This window comes from Hordeum vulgare, chromosome 6H (assembly GCF_904849725.1).
Source record: "Hordeum vulgare subsp. vulgare chromosome 6H, MorexV3_pseudomolecules_assembly, whole genome shotgun sequence".
Lineage (NCBI taxonomy): Eukaryota > Viridiplantae > Streptophyta > Magnoliopsida > Poales > Poaceae > Hordeum > Hordeum vulgare.
Genome location: NC_058523.1, coordinates 142,872,425 through 142,883,265, shown reverse-complemented (window position 1 = coordinate 142,883,265; position 10,841 = coordinate 142,872,425).

The following is a 10,841-nucleotide window of genomic DNA, read 5'->3' as shown; positions in this document are numbered from 1 at the left end:
GGTTTCTTGCCAAACCATAGTTCATACGGTGTTGTCTCAACGGATTTAGACGGTGCCCTATTTAAAGTGAATGCTACAGTTTCTAATGTGTATCCCCAAAATGATAGCGGTAGGTCGGTAAGAGACATCATAGATCGTACCATATCTAATAAAGTGCGATTACGACGTTCAGACACTCCGTTGCGTTGCGGTGTGCCAGGCGGCGTCACTTGTGAAACGATTCCACACTTCCTTAGGTGTGTGCCAAACTCGTGACTCAAATATTCTCCTCCACGATCAGATCGTAGACACTTAATTTTTCTGTCACGTTGATTATTGACCTCACTCTGAAATTCCTTGAACTTTTCAAATGTCTCAGATTTGTGCTTCATCAAGTAGACATACCCATACCTACTCAAATCATCGGTGAGAGTGAGAACATAACGATAGCCACCGCGAGCTTCAACGTTAATTGGACCACACACATCAGTATGTATTATTTCCAATAAGTCGGTTGCTCTCTCCATTATTCCTGAGAATGGAGTCTTAGTCATCTTGCCCATGAGGCATGGTTCGCATGTGTCAAGTGATTCAAAGTCAAGAGACTCTAATAGTTCATCAGTATGGAGCTTCTTCATGCTCTTAACGCCGATATGACCAAGGCGGCAGTGCCACAAGTATGTGGGACTATCATTATCAACTTTACATCTTTTGGTACTCACACTATGAATATGTGTAACATCACGACCGAGATTCATCAAGAATAAACCATTCACCAGCGGAGCATGACCATAAAACATATCACTCATATAAACAGAACAACCATTATTCTCTGGCTTAAATGAGTAGCCGTCTCGCATTAAGCAAGACCCTGATACAATGTTCATGCTAAAAGCTGGTACTAAATAACAATTATTAATGTTTAAGACTAATCCCGATGGTAGATGTAGAGGTAGCGTGCCGACGGCGATCACATCGACCTTTGAACCATTCTCGACGCGCATCGTCACCTTGTCCTTGGCTAGTCTCCGCTTATTCCGCAGTTCCTGCCTTGAGTTGCAAATGTGAGGAACAACACCGGTATCAAATACCCAGGAGCTACTACGAGCGCTTGTAAGGTACACATCAATAACATGTATATCACATATACCTTTAACGGTGTCGGCCTTCTTGTCCAATAAGTATTTGGGGCAGTTCCGCTTCGAGTGACCCTTTCCCTTGCAATAGAAGCACTCAGTCTCAGGCTTGGGTCAATTCTTTTTCTTCTTCCCGGCATCTGGCTTACCGGGCGCGGCAACAGCTTTGCCGTCTTTCTTGAAGTTCTTCTTACCCTTGCCCATCTTGAAACTAGTGGTCTTGTTGACCATCAACACTTGATGCTCTTTCTTGATTTCTACTTCTGCAGACTTGAGCATCGAGTACAACTCGGGAATGGTCTTCTCCATCCCTTGCATGTTGTAGTTAAGCATAAAGCCTTTGTAGCTTGGTGGGAGAGACTGGAGGATTCTGTTAATTATAACATCATCCCGAAGTTCGACTCCAAGTGAAGTCAGACGACCGTGTAACCCAGACATTTTGAGTATGTGCTCACTCACAGAACCGTTCTCCTCCATCTTACAGCTAAAGAACTTGTCGGAGACTTCATATCTCTCGATAGGGGCATGAGCTTGAAAAACTAGCTTCAGCTCTTGGAACATCTCATATGCTCCTTGTTGCTCAAAACGCCTTTGGAGCCCCGTTTCTAAACTGTATAACATGCCACACCTAACCAGAGAGTAGTCATCACTCCGTGTTTGCTAGACGTTCAGAATGTCCTGGGCTGCTGCGGGAGCGGGAGGGTCACCTAGCGGCGCATCAAGGACATAAGCCTTTTTAGCTACTTCAAGGATGAGCTTCAAGTTGCGAACCCAGTCCGCATAGTTGCTACCATCATCTTTCAGCTTGTTTTTCTCTAGGAATGCGTTGAAATTGAGGTTGACTTTGGCCACCTACAATATTTATAAAGACAAACCTTTTAGACTAAGTTGATGACAATTAAGTTCATTTAATAATATTAAGTATGAAATCCCACTTAAATCGACATCCCTCTAGTCATCTAAGTGATACATGATCCATGTTGACTAACCCGTGTCCGATCATCACGTGAGACGGACTAGTCACCATGGTGAGCAACTTCATGCCGATCGTATTCAACCATACGACTCATGTTCGACCTTTCGGTCTCTTGTATTCGAGGTCATGTCTGTACATGCTAAGCTCGTCGAGTCAACCTAGGTGTTTCGCGTGTGTAAATCTGGCTTACACCCGTTGTATGCGAACGTTAGAATCTATCACACCCAATCATCACGTGGTGCTTCGAGACAACGAACCTTCGCAACGGTGCACACTTAGGGGAATACGTTCTCGAAATTTTAAGAGGGATCATCTTATTATGCTACCGTCGTTCTAAGCAATAAGATGAAAAACATGATAAACATCACAATGCAATCATATAGTGACATGATATGGCCATTATCATCTTTGCCCTTTCGATCTCCATCTTCAGGCATCGCATGATCATCATCGCCACCGGCATGACACCATGATCTCCATCATCGTGTCTCCGCGAAGTCGTCACGCCAACTACTACTATCACTACTACTATAGCTAGCCGTTAGCAATGAAGTAAAAGTAGTAAGCACATGGCGTTGCATCTCATACAATAAATTAAGACAACTCCTATGGCTCCTGCCGGTTGTCATACTCATCGACATGCAAGTCGTGAAACCTATTACAATAACATGATCATCTCATACATCATACATGCAAAATCACAACTTTGGCCATATCACATCACATGTCAAACCCTGCAAAAACAAGTTAGACGTCCTCTAATTGTTGTTGCAAGTTTTACGTGGCTGATTTGGGTTTCTAGCAAGAACGCCTTCTTACCTACATGACAGACACAACGATGATATGCCAAAGCTATTTACCCTTCATAAGGAACCTTTTCATCAAATCCAATCCGACTAGAGTAGGAGAGACAGACACCCGCTAGCCACCTTTATGCACGGTGTGCATGTCTGTCGGTGGAACCAGTCTCACGTAAGCGTACGTGTAAAGTCGGTCCGGGACGCGTCATCCCACAATACTGCCGGAAAAGAATAAGACCAGTAGCGGCAAGCAATTGACAAATCATCGCCCACAACCTTTTGTGTTCTACTCGTGCATAGAACCTACGCATAGAAAACCTGACTCGGATGCCACTGTAGGGAAACGTAGCATAAATTCAAAATTTTCCTACGCATACTCAGATGTTCCTATGGAGAGACCAGCAACGAGAGAGGAGTGAGAGCTTCTTCATACCTTTGAAGATCGCTAAGCGGAAGCATTGCTAGAACGCGGTTGATGGAGTCGTACTCGCAGCGATTCAGATCGCGGTGTGATTCCGATCTAGTGCCGAACCACGGCACCTCTGCGTTCAACACAAGTGCAGCCTGGTGATGTCTCCCGCACCTTTATCCAGCAAGGAGGAGGGAGAGGTTGGGGAAGAACTCCAGCAGCACGATGGCGTGGTGTCGATGGAGAGACGAGGTCTCCCGGCAGGGCTTCGCCAAGCACCAGCACACAGGAGGAGAAAGAAGGGCAGGGTTGCGCCGAGAGAGAGGGAAAAGTCTATCTCCCAATGGCCAAAAGTGCCCGGTATATATAGGGAAAGGGAGGGGCTGCGCCCCCTTGAGGGTTTACCCCTCCTGGGGGGCGGCAGCCCTGGATGGGGATGGTGCGACGGCCAAGGGGGGAGGAGGGGTGTGGCGCACCCCTAGCGGGCCTTACGCCCACCTGGCTTAGGGTTTGCCCCCCCTTTTCTCTCCCCTGCGCATTGGGCTAAGTGGGGAGGCGCACCAGCCCACCTAGGGGCTGGTTCCCTCCCCCACTTGGCCCATGTTACCTCCCGGGGTTGTTGCCCCCTTCGGTGGACCCCCGGGGCCACCTCCGGTGGTCCCGGTGGTCCCGGTACGTTACCGGTGATGCCCGAAACACTTCCGGTGTCCGAAACCATCCGTCCTATATATCAATCTTTACCTCCGGACCATTCCGGAGCTCCTTGTGACGTCCGAGATCTCATGTGGGACCCGAATAACTTTCAGTAACCTCATATAACAATTCCCTGTAACCCTAGCGTCACTAAACCTTAAGTGTGTAGACCCTACGGGTTCTGGAGACAAGCAGACATGACCGGGACACCTCTCCCGCCAATAACCATCAGCGGGGTCTGGATACCCATGGTGGCTCCCACTTGCTCCACGATGATCTCATCGGATGAACCACGATGTCAAGGATTCAATCAATCCCGTATACAATTCCCTTTGTCTGTCGGTATAGAACTTGCCCGAGATTCGATCGTCGGTATACCTATACCTTGTTCAATGTCGTTACCGGTAAGTCTCTTTACTCGTTCCGTAGCACGTCATCGTGTGACTAACTCCTTAGTCACATTGAGCTCATGATGATGTTCTACCGAGTGGGCCCAGAGATACCTCTCCGTCACACGGAGGGACAAATCCCGATCTCGATTCGTACCAACCCAACAGACACTTTTAGAGATACCCGTAGTGCACCTTTATAGTCACCCAGTTACGTTGTGACGTTTGATACACCCAAAGCACTCCTACGGTATCCGGGAGTTGCACAATCTCACGGTCGAAGGAAAAGACACTTGACATTAGAAAAGCTTTAGCATACGAACAATACAATCTAGTGCTATGCTTAGGATTTGGGTCTTGTCCATCACATCATTCTCCCAATGATGTGATCCCGTTATCAATGACATCTACTGCCCATGACCAGGAAACCATGATCATCTATTGACTAACGAGCTAGCCAACTAGAGGCTTGTTAGGGACACATTGTGATCTATTTATTCACACATGTATTATTGTTTCCTGTTAATACAATTATAACATGAACAATAGACGATTATCATGAACAAGGAAATATGATAATAACCATTTTATCATTGCCTCTAGGGCAAATTTCCAACAGCTCGGGCGTGGCTAGAAGGCCTTCGCCCGCGCTCATGGTCTCAAGGACGGGCATGTCCTCCACTTCAAGCTCTCGAAGTACGACATGCTATCGTCAAGTTCTATGGGCGCCCAGGTGTGCATCTCGGCTGTCGCGAAGAGAGCTCGAGCGGTGCCGAATGTCCCTCCTCGAGCGACAGTGACGAGGAGGACAGTGATGGTGATGGCGTTCGCGATGGGTCAGGATCTTGGGGCGTCAAGTCGGAGCACGATACCCCGAGCTCTGACTGACCGCCGACCGCACCATCACGGTCAGTTCACGCCTCTCCCCCTCCCGGCCGGGTTATCTTGCCGAAGTCGACGACGGTGCTTCGTGTTCCAGGAGGAGGCGCGCTCGCAGGCTTCGACTTCTTCATCCCTTCTGGTCGCCCTGTCCTCTGCTACCGAAGCAGAGGAACCGGGCTGCGCCGATTGGGGACTTCTGTGCTTTTTGTCTTCTTGAACTTCTGTCAGGCAAACATTGTCCCTCGCCAAAGACAGTTTCTTAGGTTAGAACAGTGAATCTTATCCATGTAATATGTTCGAGTATGTCTCAAACAAATGAATGATATATTGTTTCCCTTGTTTGATCCCCCCTTTGTATGATACATCTTTTGCGTTTTCCGGAAGCTTGCTGGTTTGACTGGTCCTGCCGCGAGTGCTTTGAGGAACGGATCCTTAGCAGTTCGACGGAGGGGTCGTTACCGGCAAGACGCCTTGCCGCACTCAGTGCAACCGTCTAAATCGTCGAGCGTGGCTCGAGGCGAGATAAGGTGCTACGTAGCCGCGTGAACTGTTGAACAGGTTCGAAACAGTGTGAAGGCGCTCTGTGGCCGTTCAAGTCGTTGAACGAGTTCAAAACAGAATTAGGGTGCACTGATCTTAGCAAGGTTCCTCTGCGCGCAGATTTATCATACAAAAATCAGGATCCCTAAAGGGGAACAATCTATCTACTCAAAATCTCATTCATAGTTTTTGTCATAACTTATCTGTTGCGCTGCGGGATTTCTTCTCGCGGCATCTGAAACTTTTGTCGGGGTTCCACATCCTCGACAAGCTCGATGTCGCCCCGGCAGCCTCCTTTTCGGCAAGGTCCTTGCCGGTAGTCTTTGACTACCCCATAGGAGAAGGGCTCGCCGCGGTGCAACTCCTTCTTTTCTTTTATCAGGCCTTGCTGACGGAGCCACCGAGCACATCCTTAGCGGCGATGCGACACTCCGGGAATAAAACACTTTTGCTGGAGTGCGTGACGGGGCTTCGAGGCCTTTTGGCACATACTCGACGGCTATGCATCACTCCGGAGAGGTGCGTCCGCCGGAGTATGCGCCGGAGGTCTCGCTGAAGCCCCCGGGCACACCCTTGGCAAGAACGTACTGTTCCGGGGAGGCGCATCGGCCGGATGGCGTGGATCTTGGGGTCTCCGCTCCCTTTACCCGCGCTTGTGTAGCAGCGCGCCGCGCAGGCGTTGGGAGGCCATGCCCGAGCGGAGTGACCACCGCCATGTCCCGCTTCGGAGAACCGGGTGGTGCATTTGGCATCTGAAAATCTGGCACGCGGCTTACTCACATCAGCACAACGCCGATCCTCCTACCTGGCACGCCAAAGATGTCAGAGACCTATCAACACCTATGGGAACCTCCAAGGATCCCTTGCTTGTTCGGCGGGGGGAGGGCGCTGAGCCAAGAGCGGAGCTAGCGATAGGCGTTGGGAGACGTTTCTACCCAGGTTTGGGTCGCCTAAAGTGTAAAACCCTACTCCTGCTTCTTGTATTACGTTGAGTGTTTACTGTAGATTTATTCGCTATAGTGATTGTCTACTGGCCAATACCCTGATTGGCTAATCCCTTCGAACTGAGCCTTGGGCCTCCTTTTATAGGCGAAAAGGGGTCATCAATAGTGCACAAACAGTGGGTTCACGAGTGGCACAGTGAACAGGGTTCACTGTCCAACCATTTACTGCGGCGTCACGGGCAGTAAATGCTTCGTCAGACTCCTGGTCTACGTCAGGAGATCATCGAGACGTACCCAGGTGTTTCGACACCTGGGTGTTGCGCTGGCACATGGGTGATGTGCTCGCATTCTGGCAGTCTATGGCATTATGGCGGAGAGGAACGCTTGCCGGGCGAAAGGGGCTCGCCGGGCTTGCGCCCTGTCGGGGCCTAGTCTGCCTTCCCGACAAGGAGGGCTTGTCGGGGCCTTGTATGTCTTTTTGGCAAGGGTGCTTGTCGGGGCCTTGTAGCTGGGTCTTCTTCCTCACACCCTAGGGTGTGGCCTTGGTGGATTTTGTGCTCGCCTTCCTACTAGCCTTCGACGTGCTTCATCGTCGAAGGGGCTGCCAGTGCCCGTGCACAAGTCTGTGGTACTCGAGACCCTAGTCTTCAGTGCACCGATAGGCACTCATGGTGGGTTTCCCCTTGATGCTTTGGACTCGCCTTTTCCCTTTCTTGTTTCCTTTTGGTTGCTGGCTTTTGAACTGGTGTATTTCCGTTATGTCATAGTAATGAAAAGGGATAGAAGCATGGTTCCAAAAAAATCATGGGGATGAACTTATGTATGTTTATGTAAACATCTACTATTGTACCGTTTAAAAAACACAAGTTAAAGGTACCATAGTTTTCCCAAAATATGGTTTGAAAGCAATAGTAAAGCATATGCTCCTAGCCATTGATTATTTCTTTTATAAATGTTTTAAAAAATTAGATCTATTTATTGTCATCCCAGATGCTACCTGCAAATTTTTAGGAAGAAAGCTTAAGCATTTTTACACGTGTAAAAAATACAAATCAAATTGCAAAATATTACCTCTAAATATTACACCTAATTTTGTTTTTTCATGACGAAGCACTGCTATGCCATTCTGTATGAAAATTGTCAAGCACCCTTGTTATATTAACAAAAACATTTAAAAAACATTTACTACTTTATTTTGAATTTACTGTTTATCCGAGAGCATATGCCTGCAAGAGCCAAAACAACCATATTTTTTAGGAGTTAAACCAAGCTTTATTGATCAAATTTTGCATGTAGTGGAATACAAAAAGGACCATAAGGTGCGATCAACCGTACATGTCGCCCCTCATCCAAGAATGAGAAAACTTGACTAACCTATCTGCGGCTCTACCTTCAAAATTAAATAAAATTAACAACTAAAGACTTTCGTTCAATCTCCTTAATGATATGTCCATACTTCCCACATATGGACATCTTGATGCCAAAACAAAATCTAAGAGCATCTCCAATAGCAGCCTTATTTTTGGGCATGAGGGGGATAAAGGGCCTCCAATAGCGGCCCAATCATAAATTTTTTGCAAAAATATTTTGGCAGACAACACAAAGTTTTGCAAATATACATCACTTTGGCTACTGTTGTAGAGAGCGAAAACCATTTCCAACCGCGAGCAACCGTCATCTTCCCCTCATCCAACGGTACACCTACGTCGTCGTTGCCTACATATCCATGACTGCCACATCCTTGTTGGAAATATGCCCTAGAGGCAATAATAAAATGGTTATTATTATATTTACTTGTTCATGATAATCTTTTATTATCCATGTTGAATTGTATTTATTGGAAACTCAAATACATGTGTGGATACATAGGCAACACACTATCCCTGGTGAGCCTCTAAAGGACTAGCTCGTTGTGTTGGAAATATGCCCTAGAGGCAATAATAAAATGGTTATTATCATATTTCCTTGTTCATGATAATCGTCTATTGTTCATGCTATAATTGTATTAACAGGAAACAGTAATACATGTGTGAATAAATAGATCACAATGTGTCCCTAGCAAGCCTCTAGTTGGCTAGCTCGTTGATCAATAGATGATCATGGTCTCCTGATCATGGACATTAGATGTCATTGATAACGGGATCACATCATTGGGAGAATGATGTGATGGACAAGACCCAGTCCTAAGCATAGCACTAGATCGTATTGTTCGTATGCTAAAGCTTTTCTAATGTCAAGTGTCTTTTCCTTCGACCGTGAGATTGTGCAACTCCCGGATACCGTAGGAGTACTTTGGGTGTATCAAATGTCACAACATAACTGGGTGACTATAAAGGTGCACTACGGGTACCTCTGAAAGTGTTTGTTGGGTTGGTACGAATCAAGATCAGGATTTATCACTCCGTGTGACGGAGAGGTATCTCTGGGCCCACTCGGTAGAACATCATCATGAGCTCAATGTGACCAAGGAGTTATTCACACGATGACGTGCTACGGAACGAGTAAAGAGACTTACCGGTAACGAGATTGAACAAGGTATAGGTATACCGACGATCGAATCTTGGGCAAGTTCTATACCGACACACAAAGGGGATTGTATACGAGGTTGATTGATTCCTTGACATCGTGGTTCATCCGATGAGATCATTGTGGAACGTGTGGGAGCCACCACGGGTATCCAGATCCCGCTGATGGTTACTGGCCGGAGAGCGTCTCGGTCATGTCTCCATGTTTCCCGAACCCGTAGGGTCTACACACTTAAGGTTCGATGACGCTAGGGTTATAGGGAAATATTATACGAGGTTATCGAAAGTTGTTCGGAGTCCCGGATGTCACGAGGAGCTTCGGAATGGTCCGGAGGTAAAGATTGATATATAGGATGGATGGTTTTGGACACCGGAAACGTTTCGGGCGTCACCGGTAGCGTACCGGGACCACCGGAAATGGTCCCGGGGGTCCACCGGGAGGGGCCACCAGGCCCAAGAGGTAGCATGGGCCAAAAGGGGGAGGGCAACCAGCCCAAAGTGGGCTGGTGCGCCTCCCACAAGAGGCCCAAGGCGAGGAGGGAGAGAAGGGGGGAAACCCTGGCGCTGGTGGGCCTAAGGCCCACCTAAGGGGTGCGCCACCCCTTCCCCCTGCCCTAGCCGCCACACCTCCCATCTGGGGGGGCTGCCGCACCACCTAGGGGGGAAACCCTAGGGGTGGCACCCCCTCCCCTCCTCCTATAAATACCTAGGGGTTTGGAGCTGTTGGGGCACACCGTTTCTTCTCCCTTCGGCGCAACCCTGCTCCCCTCCTTCCTCCTCCTCCCACGGTGCTTGGCGAAGCCCTGCCGGGAAACCTCGTCTCTCCATTGACACCACGCCGTCATGCTGCCAGAGATCTTCCCCAACCTCTCCCTCCTCCTTGCTGGATCAAGGTGCGGGAGACGTCACCGGGCTCCATGTGTGTTGAACACGGAGGTGCCGTGGTTCGGCACTAGATCGGAATCACACCGCGATCTGAATCGCCGCGAGTACGACTCCATCAACCGCGTACTAGCAACGCTTCCGCTTAGCAATCTTCAAAGGTATGAAGATGCACTCAACCCTCTCTCGTTGCTGGTCTCTTCATAGGAAGATCTGAATATGCGTAAGAATTTTTTTGAATTCATGCTACGTTACCCAACACGTTGATCAAAGATGGTCAAGGTTTCCTCGCCATAGACATGAGTTGTCATTTGATTATGGGATCGATGTGATGAACAAGACCCAAACTATGAATGTAGCATATGATCGTGTCAGTTTATTGTTATTATTTTCTGCATGTCAAGTATCTGTTCTCATGACCATGAGATTGTGCAACTCACTAACACCGGAAGAATACCTCGTGTTTATCAAACATGACAACGTAATTGGGTGACTATAAATGTGTTGTACAGGTATCTTCGAGGGTGTCTGTTGGGTTGGCATGGATCAAGACTGGGATTTGTCACTCCGTGTGACGGAGAGGTATCTTAGGGCCCACTCGGTAATACAACATCACAACAAGCTTGCAAGCAATGTGACTAAAAGAGTTAGCCATGAGATCTTGTATTACAGAACGAGTAAAGAGA